The sequence below is a fragment of the Pinus tabuliformis genome, chromosome 1_2 (genome assembly GCF_031772625.1).
Source record: "Pinus tabuliformis cultivar Carrire ecotype Pingquan chromosome 1_2, CPIR1, whole genome shotgun sequence".
Lineage (NCBI taxonomy): Eukaryota > Viridiplantae > Streptophyta > Pinopsida > Pinales > Pinaceae > Pinus > Pinus tabuliformis.
This window is the reverse complement of record NC_142298.1, coordinates 729,520,529-729,540,277: the sequence shown is the minus strand read 5'-3', so window position 1 is coordinate 729,540,277 and position 19,749 is coordinate 729,520,529. Positions and strand designations below refer to the sequence as shown.

The window sequence follows — 19,749 nt, the reverse complement described above, 5'->3', positions numbered from 1 at the left end:
AGAGAATCAATGCATTAAAATTTCCAATGATTTCCAGTGATTATGAGACTGCTTAGAAGCTATAGATCAGAATTTTAATGTTCAGATCAGACCTCAAAATAATATATATCAGACTTGAAATAACTCAGAAAATTAGTGATTCAGTCCTTTATAAACCAACAAGGTGCCAAATTATCAATGCCAAAATAGCTCCAATGATTAGCTAATTAAGTTGAGTGATTATTAGATGATCTTTGGTCAATTTTAATGAATTTATTAGAGTTATATGACTACATAAAATGGCTGTAGCAAAACAGAGAAGATAATGAGAGGAAGAGAGGCAAACCAAGAGGCCTAAGGGCCTAGTTGAGGGCTAGTTTGACTTCCAATGAGCTTGGCTACCTGCAACCACCAAATTAGCTCTAATATTGCTGCAAAACCACAATGTTAGCCCACTCAAACAATATCAAAATCAGAGATGACTAAATACAAGGCTAGGGCAAGGCTCCAAGGCTAGGAAAACCCCAAGACTAGGGCTAGAAGAGGCAAGGAACGGCAAACAAGGGCAAAGGAAGTGCCGGAAAAGGTCACGACTAGGGGAGATAAGCCCACAAGGGCTGACGTCAAGCCCTTAGAGGCTGACGCAGGGCCAGGAAGAGACCCTAAAGGGCCTAGAACTAAGGGAAAAGCCCCTTAAGGGCTCTAGCTAAGGCCAAATGGACGGCCAAGTGGGAGAAAGGCCTCCTAGAGACCATGACAAGGAGGAAGGAGGAAGGTCGAGGCCCTTTCAAGGCTAGACAATAAGTCTAAAGGAGGGTCGAGGGGAAAAAGAAGCCCTAGAAGGGATGACGGCTAGGGTAAAGGGCCATGGCCAGCCCTTCAGGGCTTGCGGCGGCCTATGGAAAAGGGAGGTTCAAGGGCCTTAAGAGGCTCTTAGGCCTCATGGCTAGGCCTTAGGGCCTAAATTTTTTTTCGAAACGCTGTAAACAAAAATTCCTCCACAAATTAACTGCAAAAATGTTGGACGTCGAGCTTGGAAGATGATCGGAAGCTAGATCTTGCCTTCCTAGGCCTAGATCTGCAAAAACCCACCAAAATTCTCTTGATCAACTTGAAGTCCACCTACACAAATGAATCAAAGAATGCCAAACCCTATATATATATATATATATATATATATATAATATATATATGCTGCAAAACAAATGGGTTAGAAATAATTTACAAATTTTCTACAAATATACAATATTTACAAATTAAAAAAATAAAAAAATAAAAATGGAAATAATTTTGATAAATAACAATGGATGAGTATATTTCGAAAAATATATATTGGCCAAACCCTGCTCCAAAATTAAATACCATAAAGAAATCTCAGAGCCCAAACATAGTCAACTCTTCCCAACAGTCTATGAACTTGGAGCCCAAGGGATAGCATAACCATAAATCTCTATAATATTCTCAAAAAAAATTGTTAGATCATATGGTAAATCAAATCACCTAAGATAGCATGTATCAATATAATGTTCTTATCACCGAAAAATGAAATAACAATTATTTAGCAATATTTAGCACAATATAGGATCACACATAGCTAACACATACCACAGATCAGTGGAAGAAAAACACCATGAACTGAACCCCAAAGTCTTTATATTATGATACAAAATGTTCCCAGCAGAGCAGCGGCTCAATACCAACATTCAAGAATTACATCATGCAAAGATGGAAAATAGAAGCACAATAGCTTCTTTATATAGAGAAACCCCTCCAAGTGGAAAATAATGACTAGTTGGCTTGATCCTCGTCAAAATAATCTCAACCGCTGAAAATAGTTTGATCATCTTTTAATCTCCACTATCGAATTTTTAACTTTGAGGAAAAATTCGAATTTTTCTTAAAGCTCACTTTTAATTAATCTAAAAATTAATATTTTGGATTAATTTCCTCAAAAAATTGACTTTGACTTAACCACCAAGGTCCAAGGGCTCATTTTTTCTTAAAATATCCATTTTTCCCTTGGTGAGGGACCTCCAAAAATTGACTTCTCTTTGACCCACGAATTTTAGATTATTTTCCACTTGAAGAGAAATTAATTTCTCTATGATATTTTTTGACTCAAAATTATTAATTTTCTGGCTTAGGATTTTTATTTAATTTACCCAGAAGGGATTAATAATTTTTTCCACCCTCAAATATTTTAACCACGGTGTCTAAATATAAAGGACCATGCACTAAAATATTTTTTACATCAAATTATTACAATATCTAACCCTAGAAAGGGGAAAACACATTTAGACTCACACCCGCAACAATTTACCCACTTCTGCAACACAATATGACCTAGTATAAACCAAGTGTGTTTGTAATAAAATAATTTAGCCAAATATGCTTAAATTATTCCCAAACACTCTTTTACAAAGACTCGATATAATACTAAGACTCACCTAAGACCTTGTCAATGAATTCCACCCTAGCTTTGGAGTTTAAACTGGAAGAAAAACTTTGTTGATTATTTATGTTTAAAAACACACAATCAGTGAGGTTAAAAAAATTCCTAGGATGAAATCCTTTGCCAAAATCAGAGGCTTACCTAGGTGTTGTTACATAATTAAATGATCATACTAGCATCATTTACAAGAAAACTTGCAGAAATTGGGTTTACAATGATAAAATAGTGTTGGTTGATGACTTTGAACTTTGAAATTTTTTCATTTCTTTGTACTCTGCTTCCTTGGACTGTTAACAAAGTGTGGTCAATAGGGTCTATGGACAAACCAATGTTGACATCATCATGATGTCACCTTGGACACATGACATACCCCAAGTGGGCCATGTGTCACTTAACATTCATCCAATTGGCCAACCAACCTACCCAGTCAACATGTCACATGGCACCTGCCATGTCATCACGTACATCAAATCTCTCTCTTCCACGTGTCATTGATGATACTCAACCAATCATGTTTTACCACGTGTGCATTTTAGTCACACTGCCACATCATCTGTTGAGGGGCCACTTGTCATTCTTATGAACCTGCCACGTGTCATGCGTTGATTGGACCAATGTGGCAGAGGGAAAGTGACATGGGGGAGGCATTAAGTTTCATGCAAGTCATTACTCAATCCATTGTTCATGTATTCTTCAATGGTCAGATCTACCCAAAGATGCATGATCTTTAACTTGTTAAAGAGTGTGCAGGTTCTCGCGTCATCTACCATAGATTGCACCACAAGATCATAGATCCGATCTTAAGATGCTTGACATTTAACAAATTTGGTGTTTTTCATAATAAATTTGGTGCTTTTTCCCTCATTGTAGCTGTCAACTTCAAACTGACATATCTTCTCATCCAGGAAGAGTTTGACAAGTGTAATATACCATTGGAGAGGTCTCGGAGAGGACTATCCAACCATGCCATCTATAGTTTTATTTGACTTGTTGATTTTTCAAGTGCAATAAATACAAGCACAAATTTCTGAAATACTAAAAATTACTTCTAATGATATAAATCTTCTTTTAAAAATTTCAATTTATCATTAAGCAATTACACTACAGAAATTCAACCATAAAACCATAAGGACAGTAGAGATCACAATTCACAAAGAGAACACAAGATTTACCCTGGGAAAACCCACTTGGGGGAAAAACCCAACAACCTTTTCCTCAGAGAAATTCTTCAGTTCAACAAAAGATACATCTAATGCTGCTAGTCAACTATGAGATCACACTGATCAACAAGCTATGGTCAAACCTGGTCACGCAACCCTCTAGTCAAGTCAAGTCCAACTTCTACCCTCTCTGATTTGCCCTAGGAAAAATTTTGACCTCCAGAATATGTCCAAAAAGCTCAGCCTACCTAGAATTTGACTTGCATAGAAACTACTGCCCAAAAACAAACATGAGAGCCAAAAGAGACAGAAATCCACACATGCGAGTTAGAGAGATGATCTTCGTCCTTCTTGTCCTTCGGTTGGATACCCAGAAGATGTCTTTCTTGTGTGAGGTAGAATAGTGCCTATGTGGAGGTCGAATGCCTTTATATAGTCTTTTGTCTTTGTGAATGGGTGTGTCTCTTCACTGCCGCTGACTTGACTTGAGGGAGGGATGACTTGACTAGTTTGGAGCCAAAAATTCAAGCTCCAAATTACGGAATTCTCTTTTAAATCCGACATGAAGAACATGTCTTATAATAATTCTTTCAAGGGTTAAACACTGAAAATGACATGAAGAGCGGGTCTTAGATTTACATTATACATTACAAGGGCTAAAATATAAATTAGGAAGACCGACCATAGATACAAAATTCAACATGAACAACATAACTTCAACAAAAACTCGATAAAATTCTAGCCACTTTGTCACCATTTAATGTGACCTTATCAAGACATTAAACTTATCTCGAAGCTTCATTTGACTTACCCTTTGACATCAATGACAACACTATGTCCAACAAGTTAGTGTGTTGACCATCCATAAATCACATTAAAATTTATTTCTTTTTTCTCTATCCTAGACGGCTAAGGCACCCACTAGCGTTTCTATGGCAAATTTATGCACAAAAGCGATGTTTGAGTAGTAGATGTTTGTCACTCATAATTTAGGAATTGCATCTGTAAGTTGTTTAAAGGCGGATGGCGGTGCTGCAAAGTGAAGGCTAATGGTTAGGGTTTCTCACAGCTTCTCTAGCAGAAGGCGGGACTTTATCCAGAGGTGCTCTGACCGCTTCGGAAGTTTTTGCTGTCAGAATGGATTCGCTAAAGTTAATGGATTTTTCGAAGAGCCCAGGTCACATAAACGTTTTTACAACTAATCGAGAATATTGGGTTTCCGCAGCTTTCTCCTCAGGAGCTAGTGGTTTCTCGGCCTGGGTTGAGTTAAACACTGTTGGGTTTGCATTGGAAAGTCCTCCACCTGTGGGTTAGGTAGTTGTTACTCAAGGGGTAAATTCCCAAGGAATTTCCCCTCCAGTAAGTCATTTTGATCAAGTTTCTACCCCCCTTGTGGTAAATGGCGTTGAGACATCTTCGAGGCTAAATTTTACAAACCCTTCTTTGTCAATAGGGTTTAGGTTCTCTATTTGGATGTTTCGTTGGGTCCTTTTCAAGATACAGGGTTTTTTCCCCATTTTGGTTGGGAGGTGAGGGTTTCGTCCCCTTTTCGAATTCGAGAGGTTTTCTCCATGAAGCAGAACCAGATAAGATTTTGTCCAACAAATTGGAAGGGGACAGGTTACAGTGGGCTTCTAATGGTTTCTTGAATTCATTCATGGTGGCTAGTGGAGGGGTTGTTCTCAATGTTGACTTGCCTGTTGAGAACGCTCTAGAAAAGAAAGGTGGTGGGGAAGTCGCCTTTGTGTTGTCGATTAGGGTTTTGGTTGATTCTAAACAAAAGAAGGCGAAAATCAAGATTTATAGGTGTGAGTCGAACCTTGCACCATATAAGATGAGTCTATGGGTTGGCATTGAGATGGAGGCGGAAGACATGTCTACAAAGTCTTTGGTGGGTAGAGCTAGGGGTCGAAAATTCTGTCTCAACACCCTTAGGAGTGGCTCAGGGAGGAAATAACACCTAAAGTCAAAGTCGAGCCAGAACTATTCATCCTAGATAAGGGTTGGATTATGCTAACCTTTAGTTCGCACGAAGAAGTGTCTATTATTGCAAACAATTTTTGTTCTATTGATGCCACATTGGTGTTGTTCAAATTTTGGAGCCCTTTATTTGTTGCTAGTCACAAGCGGATGGATGTTGCCCCTATCCAAGTTTGGCTCCCAAGTCTTCCGGCCCATATGTGGAACAAGAAGAGCTTTAAATTCCTAGTAAACAACATTGGCATTTTTCTTCAAGTAGATTACTCATTCAAAGAGATAAGAAATAAATCCATCTAAGAATCTTGGTGTCTTTGGACCTTTGCAAGAAGTTGTTTCAGACTATCAACATCGGCAGGGGGGTTGAACAGTTGCAAGTTCTAGACTACGAGGGAATTTTGTTAAGCTATAGGTGATGCCATAAATACGAGCATGTTGTTCATCATTGTCCTCTTTCCTTTAAGAAAGTGATGTTGTGTGGGGACGCAAGGAAAAAGCAGAAAACTTATTCCCAATCGGATTTGGGTCAGTGGTCAAATGAAAGGGATGGTGTTCAAGGGGTCGACGAAAATATGGTGGTTAACACAGATGTGGAGCACACAGTGAATGGGGACCTTTTTCCATAGGATGTTGCAACTAATGTTGGAGGCGCTCCGCCGGATTCTGGTGTCAGGATTGATCCGACCTCTCCTCCACCATATTCTTCTTTACCCCTTCCCTCTATTACTATTCCTACAAATTCTTTCTTGTTATGGGGGAATGATTAGGTTCATGCTTATGGGTTTTCGGATGATGTGGTGTCGAACCCTATGGCTAGTAGTTTTTCTGCTCGGATCCCTTGTCTGGTCCTTTCCCTGTTGATGTCAGTCCCTTCTCTGAAAGCCTCAACCTTCTCTAGCTCATAGGGGGACCATAAAAGTGGCTCTATCCTTTACAATTCAAGTCTGTACTGATTTTTCCTCCTCTCGAGGGTCAAGTCAGTGGGTTGGGACAAATTGGCCTATCCTCTCTTGGGTCTAAATTGTGAGGAAGAAAATCCACTATCTCCAAAGCAAAAGAAAAAGCCATCGAGAAGATGGTTGCAGGCAGGAAATTATCTATAACTGGGGAGCTTAGAGCTATGAACACCCAAGGGGTGGTGTCTCAATGAAAATCCTTTCCTTCAACTAGCGAGGGTTGCAAGTCCTCTAAAAAAACTTTCCTTGAAAAGATTGGTCAAATTAGAGTAGTTAGATCTCATTTTTCTTCAAGAAACTATGGGTGTTGGAGAATCTATCTCTTTTATATTGGAATCTTTGTTTCATGGGTGGAAATTTATTGCATTGGATCCAAGCCCCAGGGGGTCGCTCCAGAGATATTGTTGGTGGGTGGATACAATGTAAGTTGAAGGTTGAAAACGCTTGGAGCATCTGTTCTGGTTTGGGGGTTGAGATTTTTCAATTGAGTTGGGGGTCTCTTTTACCTTATATAAACCTTTATGGCACCTGCAATGGCAAATTAGAATTTTTGGAATAATCTTTTTGATTTAAAGTTGTTGGAATTTAAAAACCTAATCTTGGGGAGGATCTAAATTTTTATTTGGGTGTTGCTAAGTCTTGGGGGCCCAAAACCAAAATTGATAATCTCTCAGATTATTTTATAAATAAGCTCTAGTCTTCAAACCTTATGGATCTTGAACCTATAAAAATTAAAACCTACGTGTTGGAATCATCGTATTGGGGAGGAGTGTATTGCTAAGAGGCTGGATAGATTTTTTATTGCTAGTGATTCACCAAAGCACTTTAATTCTATCTGGAAGTGGGTTGGCCCTACAGGAGAATCTGATCACTCCCCCGTTTGCTGGAGTTAAAAGGTCATGGAGCCAAGCCTGGAAGCCGTTTCAAATTTAATTCTTCTTGGATTAAAGAGGAAGAGTTTGCCTCTTTGATCAGATTCCCTTTTGAATCTCATAGATGGGTTTCGATGGCTAAACAATTTGAAGAGAATCTTAAGTAGATGAAAAGAAAAGCAATGTAGTGGGCAAGAAGTAAACAAAGAAAAGAGGAGTTTCTGGAGATTTAAAGGGCGATCCTTGAAGTTTTAGAATCGGAGGATATGGATTGTTTGAATAAGGCTACTAGGGAGAACCTATTTCAGCTAGAAGCTAGAAAAAAGGCCATCCTTGAGGTTAAAAAGTAGGGCCCTGTGGCTCGAAGGTGGGCATGAAAACACTAAATTCTTTCAAGCATATGCAAAGGGAGGAAGCTGACTAACACAATCTGGAACCTCCAGGACGTGAATGGTAGGGAAGTTACAAATTTGAGGGCCTTACCTCATTGGCAAGAGACCATTTTCAGTGTCTTTTTCAGGAGCCTGCAAAGATAAATATCGTGAAAGTCATTAGGGCGGCTCAATTTTTTCCCAGCTTTGTAAATGAGGGAGATAATATCGACTTGGAGGAGGAGGTTCCTAAAGAAGAGTTGAAAGTTGTTTTGGCCAGTTTTCAAAAAGACAAAAATTCAGGGCCTAATGGGTGGGGTGTTGAGTTTTTTAGGGTTTCTTTGATATTATTGGGAAGGATCTACTAGAGGTGGTAAATGAGTCCAAAAGAGAAGGCAAAGTTCTGGCAGCCTTCAACATGAATTTTATTGCCCTCATTCCTAAAAATGATAAGCCTCCTACTTGTGAAGACTTCTGCCCAATCTATTTATGCAACTGTGTTTACAACGTTATCTCCAAAGTCATCACCAACCGGTTAAAGCCGATTTTGTCACGTGCTATATCCAATGAGCAATTTGGCTTTCTGGAAGGGAGGCAGATCCATGAAGCCATTGGTGTGGCCTAGGAGGGCCTTCACAGTATCAAAACCTTTAGATCCAAAGGAGCTATCATTAAAATTGATCTCTCCAAAGCTTACGATCGTGTAAGCTAGATGCATTTTAGACTGCTTCTGACTCATGTGGGTTTTGGTATAGCTTTTATCAACTGGATTATGGGATGCCTTAGATCGATCTCTTTTGTTATTTTAATCAATGGTTCTGCATCTCCATTTTTTCATGCACAGAGAGGCTTGAGGCGAGGATGCCCTTCGTCTCCCTTACTATTCCTTCTAGTTGCCGAATATCTCAGCCGTATGATTGCGGATGCAAAGCCTAGGGGGTCTTTCAAAGTGTTGTTATTTCAAACAATCTTGCAATCGTTCATGTACTATTTGTTGATGATATTCTAATTTTTTGTAATGGTTCTATTCGAAATGTGGACACATTAGCTAAAATTATTGCATTGTTCAAGGTGGCAACTAGGATGGTTGTAAACTCTCGAAAGTAGACTATTTCTGCTCAAAATCTAGATGCCCTCAAACTTCAAAATCTTAGCAAAGCTTTTTTGTATTAGGTTGTTGATCTGGAAGTAGGATTAAAATATTTGGGTTTTCATTTAAAACCAAATTGCTATAAAAAAGAAGATTGGATGTGGTTACTCTCAAAGATTGAGAAAAGATTGAAATGTTGGTGCTTTAAGTGTTTGTCTCGTGCAGGAAGGTTGGTTCTGGTGAAATTGGTGCTTGAGGCAATTATTGTCTTTCGGATGTCCATAGTATAGATTCCTACGGGAAACCTGGAAAAATCAGACAATTATGTCTTAAATTCTTGTGGGTTGGATCACATGATCATTTTCTTCACCCTTGGGTGAAATGGAAACGAATTGCCTTACCCAAAATTCTCGGTGGGTGGGGCTTCAAAAATATTTTCATGTTTTCAAAAGAACTTGTTGCAAAATGTGGGTGGAGGCTTCTATCTACATCCAGTCTTTGGACCTTAGTTGTCATTCAAAAATATATTCATCCCTACTCCCTTGATGATTGGATAAGGTTGCCAGAAAAATTGTGGTCAAATATTTCACTGAAATGGCACAATATGCTAAATTGTTTTCATCTCATTGCTTCAAGTTTGGTGTGGAAGGTCGGGAATGGATTAAGGTTGAGGTTGGGGTAGAATCCTTGGCTTGGTAGTGGTCAAATCCATAGTCTTCCTTGAGCCCTACTGGATATGCTCAAAGATAGTGGTTTCTCCGGTCTAGCTCACATTGTAAATCACGACATTATTACTATCTAGCGGCAAGGATGGTTAGTGGCCTATGATTTGCATATTGGTCAGGAGTACAGAGATAGTTGGTGGGTTTACTTGGAGGCGTTGGAGAATAGTCATGCGTATTTCGAGGGTGGAGGATGTGTTGGTCTGGACACATTCTCCAGATGGAATTTATACCCCAAAATTGGGTTACCTTCATTAGAACGTGGAAGAAAAAAGTGGTGTAGAGATGTGGTGGTGGAAAGGGGTTTGGAAGATCAAGGTCCCAACAAAAACTCATCTAATTTTGTGGTGTATTTTGGCTAAAAAGATTCCAAATTGGGACAATTTATAGAAGAGGCACAAAATTGGGCCTAGGTGGTGCCCTTGATGCAAATCAAACAATAAGTCTATTGAGCATCTCTTCACTACTTGCCCTTTTTGCTACCATATTTGGGCTTAATGTAGTTCAGTGTGTGGCCAATTTTATGTCTGGTAAGGACCATCCTTTGAGGATCATGGAGAGCTTGATCCCGGAATAGGAATAATAGATATTTTAGAGCATTGCCCCTCCTCATATGCTAGGGTGTTTGGTTGGCCCGCAACAAAGAAATTTTTCAAAACAAAATTTCTAGTCCTAATAGGGTGGTAGCTGAAGTGGTGGCTATTTTGGATCTTCTTCCGCAACAAATGGTTACATTGCATGATAGAATTATGACCCATGAAGAATTGGACAAAACTCAACCATGGGGCTTCTTCGATGGGGCGGAACAGGGATTATATCGTCTCTGTGGGGGTGGTTTTATTTTACATATTTCTGAACAACATTGTTACAATGTCAGTATGGGCTTCAAGAACAATACAAACAATCTAGCTGAACTTTTAGCTTGTTGCTCTCTGGTTTCCTTTGTTAAAGAAAAGGGATGTGATCAGTTGCAAATGTTTGGTGATTCCTTATGGTTATAAATTGGGCTAACAGGATTTAGCAATGCCATAATATTCATCTTGTTCAGATTTTGGAGGATTGCAAAGGATAAAGGATTCTTTCTCATATTTCACATGCACGCATATTTATAGGGACATGAACCGAGCGGCAGACAAGCTTCATAAGGAAGGCCTACAGTTTGATCGAGGCCTTTGGCACATTAAAGAAATCCTAAATGGAGACGATTACAGTTTTTACCACAGGTCGTTTATGGATGATCAGATCTTTAGCATTAATTTCATGCTCTTTTTTGTTTTTCTCTTGCAATTTAGTTTCTACATCGGACTCAGTTTTTAGTTTTTGTGTCACAGTTTTGTGGTTGGAGCCCTATGGGATGTTTTCATATTAGCTCTATCTCTTTTGGATAGTTGACACAAATTTTTGTTTATACCAGTCATGTATAGATGTTGTATATATATGTTGAACCCATATGATGGTCAAAATTGTTTAATATCTTGTAATGGATTTATTGGAGCCACGTAGGGATTTGAGTTGATCCCTGGTAATGCACTTTTCTAAAGTGTGTATGCAAAATGTAAGTTTGTTTATCATACATAAATAAAGTTTGTTTTTTGTTCCTTGAAAACAAAAGTTGTTTAAAGGCAAAATCTAGCATAGTGCATGGCTTATACCTCTTAAATAGGGTTGATGTCATTCTCTTTCTTGTTGCTTATGCATACCTAACAGCCATTGAATTAATTTCCCTAGTCTAACCCCAGTCTCTATTGGAAGATCTTGATCCTTTGTTGTTGAATATCATTCTAGGATCTTTTCTTGCGCTGCTATATGACATTGAATGACTCATCATTGTATATCCTCCAATATGTATTTGAACCCTTGTATAGAACATCTTAGGCCTTGTAGGTACTCTATCCAACAATAAACCTTTTATTCATCACCTTAGCATTATAATATCTTTCCAGGTGACTTAGGGTAGCCTCCCTTATAGTTTAAATACTGTTTAATTCCCCTAAAGAGAGGGAGAGAGCTTGTTGAGGTGATAGTAGCAACTCTTTCTCTTGTTGCCATAAGGTTTGGCCCCACCCAGTGAAGCATTGCACCAGGCTAGATAGATTTTGCTTCAATGATCTCGCACTAGTGACTTTCATTACACCCCTTTTGATTTTCATCACAACTTAGTTACACTTGTGATTTTTATCACATATATTAGAGACTCACAAGCAAATATAGGATGGTACTTGATGGATAGAAAAGGATTTTTGTTAGTGCACATATTTCCTCAGTACTTCCTTTGTGACATTGTCAACCATAGTCAATGGTGGGTGTGAGGAGTCTTGAGGAAAGACGTCATTGCACAATCATTTGATTGCTACCCCCAAAGCATAGCATGATCTTTAGTAGTTGATTATTGATGTACCTTGGGTTGATATTGGTGTGCCCTTTCTATTTTGCTATATCTTTGTAACCTGGTGTTATGTTTGATGTATTGGTTTGCCACTATGATAGAGCACTCCAAATGTTCCCATTTTCTTATGATTTTTCTACTCATCACATGACTAGGCTTGAACATGTTTTAAATGTGGTTTGATGGTACTAGGGCCTAGTTGATGAGCGCCCTAGCAATTTGGCGTTTACTTCACATATGGATCATATCTTGGCATGGTTAGTGTCATATTTTGGAGAGTGCTTTGCATAGACACCCATCTTTACATGATTTAGACCTTCATGATGGCATTATTTGGCACATTCTACCTTGATTGGAGGCCTATTGCATGAGTGCCCATCCTTATGTGGAATATATGTTGAGGTATAATGCAATCAAAGTTGATATTTAAATCAATTAATGTGTTTTCGCATTAAGCAACCATGTGTTTCACATTTATATTATTTTATTGCTTGAGTGATGGGGCAATCCCCTTCCTTTAGAGAATTAATTGAGCTTGATCATGACCTTACACAAGGATTGGTGCTAATTTTTGGTTGGTTGGCTTCCTCTTCCTTGCACCTTGTCATTTGGATAGTCCTCGAGGGTTGTTACACCGTGGAGACCATGTTGAAGAGTTAGTTAAGGATTCATCCTATCCTTCAGGCACTATTTTTGGCATGTTGTCAACACTTGAAACCACTTATCTATCACTTGAGGACCAATCCACTACATAAGGACTTCATTTGCACACATTGGTATGCTTTGAGGGGACATGTGTAATGTCCCCAAGGGATTAATTGGCTCAAGGGACAAAGTAGCCTATCGATCCCCGTAGGTTATAGTCATTGATAAAGCAGAAAACCCCAAAATAACCAATGTTTGGGCACCAGAGGGAAATTTAAGGGGAAACTAGGGAAAAAAAGCTAAAGTTGGGGCGTGTTCTGAACCCCACTCAATTAATTAAGGAGAAAAATGCCCTCATGGAAATCTATAAATACAAGAGGGTTAGATTCATTTGAGGCAACATCGGATTGGATTATTTTGTTGAGAAATCTAGGGCAGCTAGATTAGATGATTTCTCTTACTTTGATAATTGCTTGTGATGTATTTTTACTTAACTTGATTAGCTTCTTCTTTCACTTGTTTATAATTAGTGTTCTCATCATCAAACAACTACCAAAACAATAAAGAACAGTGATACAAGAGGTTAGAAAATATAAGCATCAACCAGGGCCAAGACCAATTCAAACTTCTCTTCTTGCAAAGTCAAGCCAAGTCAATCTTGTCTTGTAGTAGTTACACTTCCTTCTTCGACCTAGACTTCGAGCCTACAACCTGAACTGCAATTCTCGTCCTCCTGCAATCACTGCAACTTCGCACGTGTGAGGAGTTAAAGGCAAATTTAGGAGGCTTCTTTCCTTCGCTTGCTTTGGATCTCTCTCCTTATGAATTCGGCTTTCTCTTATTATCTTTTGGATGTTGATTTCGTCTCCTCTTGAAGTCTACAATTATTCACATCACAAAACCCTAATTGCAGTCACACGTGTGAGAGACTTTGCACCCAAAACAACCTTCTAAACCTTTGATCCTCCTTCCTTTTGTCTCTCCTCTTTCTCACTAATTATTCCTTGTCTTCTTATGCCCTTATCGAACTTCTTGCGCTTGATATCTATCTACCAAAATGAGATTGAAATTTGTCTTATATATATGCTTCTTTAAGTGGTCGAATAGCCCTACTAATAGACCGACTTGTCACTTAGAAAGCCGACTTGATCTCTTTTGAAGGCCAACTTGTTCTTTGCACTATGATGAGGTCTTGGAGGGTCTTTTGACTCTAGATTTGACTCAAATAATTTTTCTTTAGAATATGTAACATGCCCAAAAGGGTTTTCCATACATGACAATGACTCAATTGACTTGTAGACTTAATGACAAACCCTAGAAGCACACAATGGGTGCTTGACCTAAAAATAAATTTCTCTTGAGCATGAAGCACATGCTTCAAGAATGACAATAATAAATATATTTTTCTCTTTACAACAAATATATAAAATCATGACTACATATGTCATTATGAAGACCAAAACTAGTTACATCTTTCAACATATTTGTCTCTGTTTTTCGTTGAGCCTGAGGCTCCGAGGCTTTTAAGACCCCTTTTATCCTCTACTAATTTTGGTGGTGAAAGCTTCCACCCTAGTTAGTAAATTTCTTCTTTTTCTTTCTTTGTTTGTTTTAGAAAAGCAAGAAGAAATTGTTTAGCAGAAGGGCATCGAATTGGTGGAAAATTCAAGCAAATTTCATGGGATTGTTCAGGATATTTTCAGTGACTTTCCTCTGTGTCCAGTGAATGCTTGTGAACAAGTAGCGGATGGTTTTGTAGAAGTTTCGCTAAGGCACTTCAGCCTTCGTAAGGCCCAGCTCAGCCCCTTCATAAAGGCCATTTCTTGATCAAAATTATGAGTTAAACATAGCTCTGATTTGCAAGAAGACCCGAGCAGAACAACAACTCTCTGCTGAAGAAATCCGAAGGGTTTTCTAAGCAAGGACAGGCATCATTTCAAGCAATACTAAGTCTTCCCTGAGTCTATTCGGAGGGTGACATAGATCTATGGCAAATTCTGAGTCTCTTGGAACAAACCAACAGTCCCTATGCCAGAATTCAAAGGAGTACAGGAGGGAAACCAAAGGCAGACCCTGAGATAGGATTTGAGCATCTTCATATACAAATCTGTTTTTGAGCTTATTCGGTATCATTTCTGGTCAAGAAATTATTCAGAACCCTGCAAATTAGTCCAGACTAATTCAGTCTCTGGTTAGGGTTACTTACCAGTCAAGATCAATTGAATTTTGGGACCATACTAAAATTGTTGAATTTGGAACTCTTGGGAATTATTGAACGATTAAATCATAGCTACTATGTCGAATGCTTTTTTGTGTTGATTGAAGGAACAATGCTATTTATTGAAGATTGTATTGTTTATTTACATCTTTGTCATGCTAAATACTTTGTATCATTTCTAAGCCACAAAGGATTTTGTTGAAACCCTAAGTTACCATTGGGTAAAAATTTCCCTTGGATATTACAACATGTCAACAAGAGGAACCACGCATGCCTCTTCAAGAATTTTGTGTCATATTCCTCAAGGATTTGTTAGTGGGTTGATTCCCTTGTAGGAGTTTGGGGATATACACTGGAGCAATTAATGTGATCTTCAACCCATTTTGAGGATGTGTCCTAACTCCTTGAGCTCATTTTCCTTAGAGATTTGTACATACAACATATCCACTAGTCATCCATGGATATTTTATGTATTTTTTGACTTAGTTGTTTATGCATCCTTAGGTTAGATCTAGGGTTTTAGCTTTCGCGTTATATTATTTTATTTTTGAGGAGGTTTGACCCTAGAATTCTATATACAGGCTCCTCCCACTTATAATGGTTGTTGAGACTCGAGAGTGCATGTAACCTTGGAGCTTTATTGCTAAAATTCTAATGAAGGCTTTTGAAAATATATGGTCGCTTTCTTATTCATGTGAGGCCATTATTATGGATCATTATTGTATATTCATGAGGCCACAAGAGAATGGTATATATACCACAGCAGATAAAGACTAGGTGTGATGTTTCATCCCTAGTTTCTTTTGTCATTCCTTAATAAAAATAATCTCATTGCATCTAGCATCTTAGGAGCTAAGTCACACACACACACACACATATATAAATAAATCATAATAATGATAATGATTAATTAGTGATTAATATAGAAGAGGCATGTCCCTAAGGACATGACCGTTCATAAAAGGGCACCTACCTAGGTATATAAGCAGGCCCTCATTTGTAACAATCTCATATCTCATATCAATTCTTTTATTCACTATTCAATATATATGTTTCTTAATGGATGTCCTTATGTACCAGGTATTCTGAAGATTATTGCAAAGTACGAACTTTGTTCATAACATTGGTATTAGAGTTGTTCGATCCTCTGGCTGCTCAATAGTTGCACAAAGCCAATGTGATCCGGCCTTTGGCCATCAAATATTCATCAACCTTGTTGTTGTCGTGATTCAAGCATTTCGTTACAAAAGTTGGAGTTTCTCCATTTTGCCGTCAAGCCTTTGGCCTTAACGAAAAAATTAAAAAAAAAAAACATAAAAAGAGATAAAAAGAAAGAAAGAAAGAAAATATAATATTAAAAAAAAGGATTAAAAGATTATTAAAAAAAAAAAATTACAAAAAAAAATGTTTAAAAAAAATATAGTAAAAAAAAAAAAAAGGTTATATAAAAAGGTAATATAAAAAAACAAATATATTTATATAAGAAATGTACTGAAGATATGGGATTATTATCGTTACAAATGAGGGTCTGCTTATATATACCTAGGCAAGTTCCCTTTCATAAATGGCCATGCCCTTAGAGACATGTCTCTTCAATACCAATTACTAGTTGATTTATCATTATCCATCATTATTATTATTTATATAATTTGTAATATTTTTATATATATTTTATTCATAACATTCAGGTTCGGGTTCGAAATTTTCGATGAGGTTCATCATTAAGTTCATCTCTCTCTCTCTATCTCTCTCTCTCTCTCTCTCTCTATATATATATATATATATATATGTATTCACTTTAAAATGAAATATAGCATAAAATAGTAATAAATCAACCTCAATAAACATAAAAAAATGTTATCATGAACTTGGAAACTGCAAGGATATATTACAAGCTTGAGCTGTGACATGAGGTTATGAGTTTTAATCTATAGACTTGATCAATCACTATAAGGTTTGATGAGGTTCACATAACCTCAAATTTCCTTCTAGGTATGCCAAATTTCGAACCTCAAGGTTGAAGTTCAACAAACCTTGTAACATGGTATAATAATTGTTGTATGGTTTATTTCCTTGATAGAAAACACCCTTGAATTTAATTTGAAGGTGCATCTCTTGTAGAAGCTGCCCTTCATAATTTTCTGCATCAATTTCTAGACACATTAGGCTTGCTTTAGCATGCATTTTGCAGCTTGCTTTGTCCTAATAACATTGTTAAAACTACCAAGTCTTCACTATTGACACCATATGCAATACTTGTCTTCCCTTTCAACCACCTCAAAATATTAAAAATTGATCATTTATTTTCTGTTTGAAGATCTGGAATGTACTGTTGTAATTTTACTAGAAACCAGATTTATCCAAAGTCCTATTCAATGTGTTTTTTCTGGACTGAGTTTGTTTAGGGAAGCTCCTTTTGTGCCAGAGAAAAACCAGCAAAAAGAGACAGAAAGTACTACTGAGGAGACAATGGGTAGTATTTCTAAGTTGCCCCTGGGGTTCCACTTTGTGGTTGTGACTTTTACACCTTAAGTGGGAATTGGGAAGTTACATACTTTTTTAGTCCCTTTGACCTACGTTTGTCATCAGTTGTTGGACATTAATAAAATTATCAATATTTTATCTTATCTGCTAACTACATCAAAATAGGAAACTAGCTTATCATTTCTTATCAAGATCTTCCATTATTAACGGTGGTTTTGATTCTTTCCTAAGAATTCATAATGGAAGCCTTAAATTACTTACTCTGACCTATTCTTGCATTTTGCAGGAAAGTAGTGACAGCTAGAGAGAGTGAAAATGCAAAAGGAAAAATAAGTATTTGCTGCCCTAACCCAAAGTATGGAGAAGAAGAGAGTAGGGAAAAAAAATGTTTCAAGGGAAAAAAATAAAGCTCTGAAAAAAAAAGCACTGAAAGTGCTTTACAGTAATAAAACTGCGAGTGCTCTGAAAGGAATTCAAAGGAGTGCTTATGGAACACCAGAAGAAATAGGAAATTCCTAGAGGACTGAAAAGCACAAGGCAGCAATGGTGGAGATTACAAATCTATATCAAAGGGAACCCAATAATTGAAAAGATCTAGGAGTAATTCAATATTGAAGCATGTCCCAGGTACACAAGAATGTTCTTGCCTTTGGTAGAAGCCATCAGCTTGCAGGTAAAACAAATGTTCATTGGTTTCAGATCAGCCATGCTTCTGAAGCCAATTGCATTCACCATCAACAGCTGAAGGTGTTGAAACCCCCTTACCAAGAATTTTATTGTGTAAACCAAGAGCTCAAAGAAGTGGGTGCAGTGATTCTTTAGAGGCTGGAGAGAATTGAATAAAACATACCAGTCTTCACCAAATTTTAAGTAAAGGATAACATGGGGCTTATTACCCACCATTTTATGGGTAATATCCCTAGGAGAAAATTTTGTCCATCACAGTCCTCAGCTGGCAGCCCCTTGCAGCCACCAAATAACTCATTATGCCATTTCTCCGCCACCTAAGCCAGCCATGTGGTCCCTCACCCATCTGTCATGATTGTATGTTTGAAGGTGGGCCTCCCAAACCTAAAGGTATGCCTTGTCATTTGATAATTGAGTAATTTAATTTATTTATCATGGGAACTCTTGGGGATGGATTAATGGGGGGATTCGGCGGAAAGAATGGACTAGGTTTGTGCTCTTGTCCCCTAGGTCTCTTTTGGGATGTTAACCTTAAACCCTAGTCCCGTGGGATCTCTTTTACTGACGTTTGGGTTTTAGAGATGATACTACATGGGAAACTTCGATTTTGGTTGCGTGGTCCCATTTCCCGATCCACATATATCACTCCCCTTGCACTCATTACAACCCCATTCATCTATCCTCCCACCTGGATCCACATTCCCTCATTGGGTCCACATAGGGTTAGCATTCCCCTTCCTTTTGCCCACACCTTGGGTCAGGCCTGGAACGATGACTGGAGGTTGATGCAGCTAAAAAGAAAGGAAAAAGTACAATTGGCCACATTCAACAGGAAATTGTACCACAAAATACAAAAGATGGTCGGGACAAACACATTTAGCACATGGGCAAAAGCCATTACATGAGCTCTACCCCCTTCCATGGGCATCACCCTGGTTCATATAGGTCGTAGATGAGCCTCCTTTATCATTCTGGAACCCATGATTGTCCCAACCCTTGGTGGGCGATGAATTGCCCCACCTTAAAGGGGGGTATCCACTACTATACTTTGCACGTCATGCTCTCATTCCTTTGAGCCCCGAGAAGTTAACCAAAGAAAATCATAAAAGGAAAAAGGCATATGAAGGGTGGAAAAATCAAAGGCAGGGTAACTCATGTACCACGATTCCTCCCTTCTACACATCATTTACCCAAGTGTGGACTTCCCTTTTATTAGCTACCCTTGTACCATGGCATATGACCCAGGTTGTCCCCCTTCATCCCCTCCTCTGTTCCATCATTTTTCACATGACATTGCCATTTGAAGGATGTACCATGAATATACCACCTAATAGGTTGAAACCACCTAATAGGGTGCTTGGCTAACCCCCCTTGGAGCTTGGAGACATTAGCACATGTCAAACCCACCATGGAAGGGTGTGCCATTATGAAGTACCTACTTGTTTTCCATGGTTTGTAAACTCTTTTACTTGAGTTATTTAATGACTTGGTATGTTGGAAGGCACGGGGATGCATTGGATCTTATGCAGGATTGCAGATGGTCTCCATTTTGGGTTTGGCCTCCCTATACGGAGTCCTAACCCTCCAAAGGGCTACATTGGCACATGTAGGGTGTGTGTAGAAAGCCATGGGCCTCCACAACAGCAAACAACATTCCATGGATCCCCAAAGTCATTCAGAGATTGCTCGTGGTTCACATTTTGGACGAGGAAGATGCACCTCGTTCACCATGTCCAGTCGACCCCACAGT

The 19,749-nt window shown here is 38.3% G+C and overlaps 2 protein-coding genes across 2 annotated transcripts in view; one reads left to right on the top strand and one right to left on the bottom strand.

The window, feature by feature from the left end:
- Window positions 1-19,749, bottom strand: part of LOC149207832 (uncharacterized) — a 118,916-nt gene that overhangs the window by 55,960 nt on the left and 43,207 nt on the right. The gene's annotated exons all lie outside the window — the stretch shown is intronic.
- The window catches only part of LOC149207833 (uncharacterized), a 103,103-nt gene that overhangs the window by 51,624 nt on the left and 31,730 nt on the right, over window positions 1-19,749 (top strand). The window lies entirely within an intron of this gene.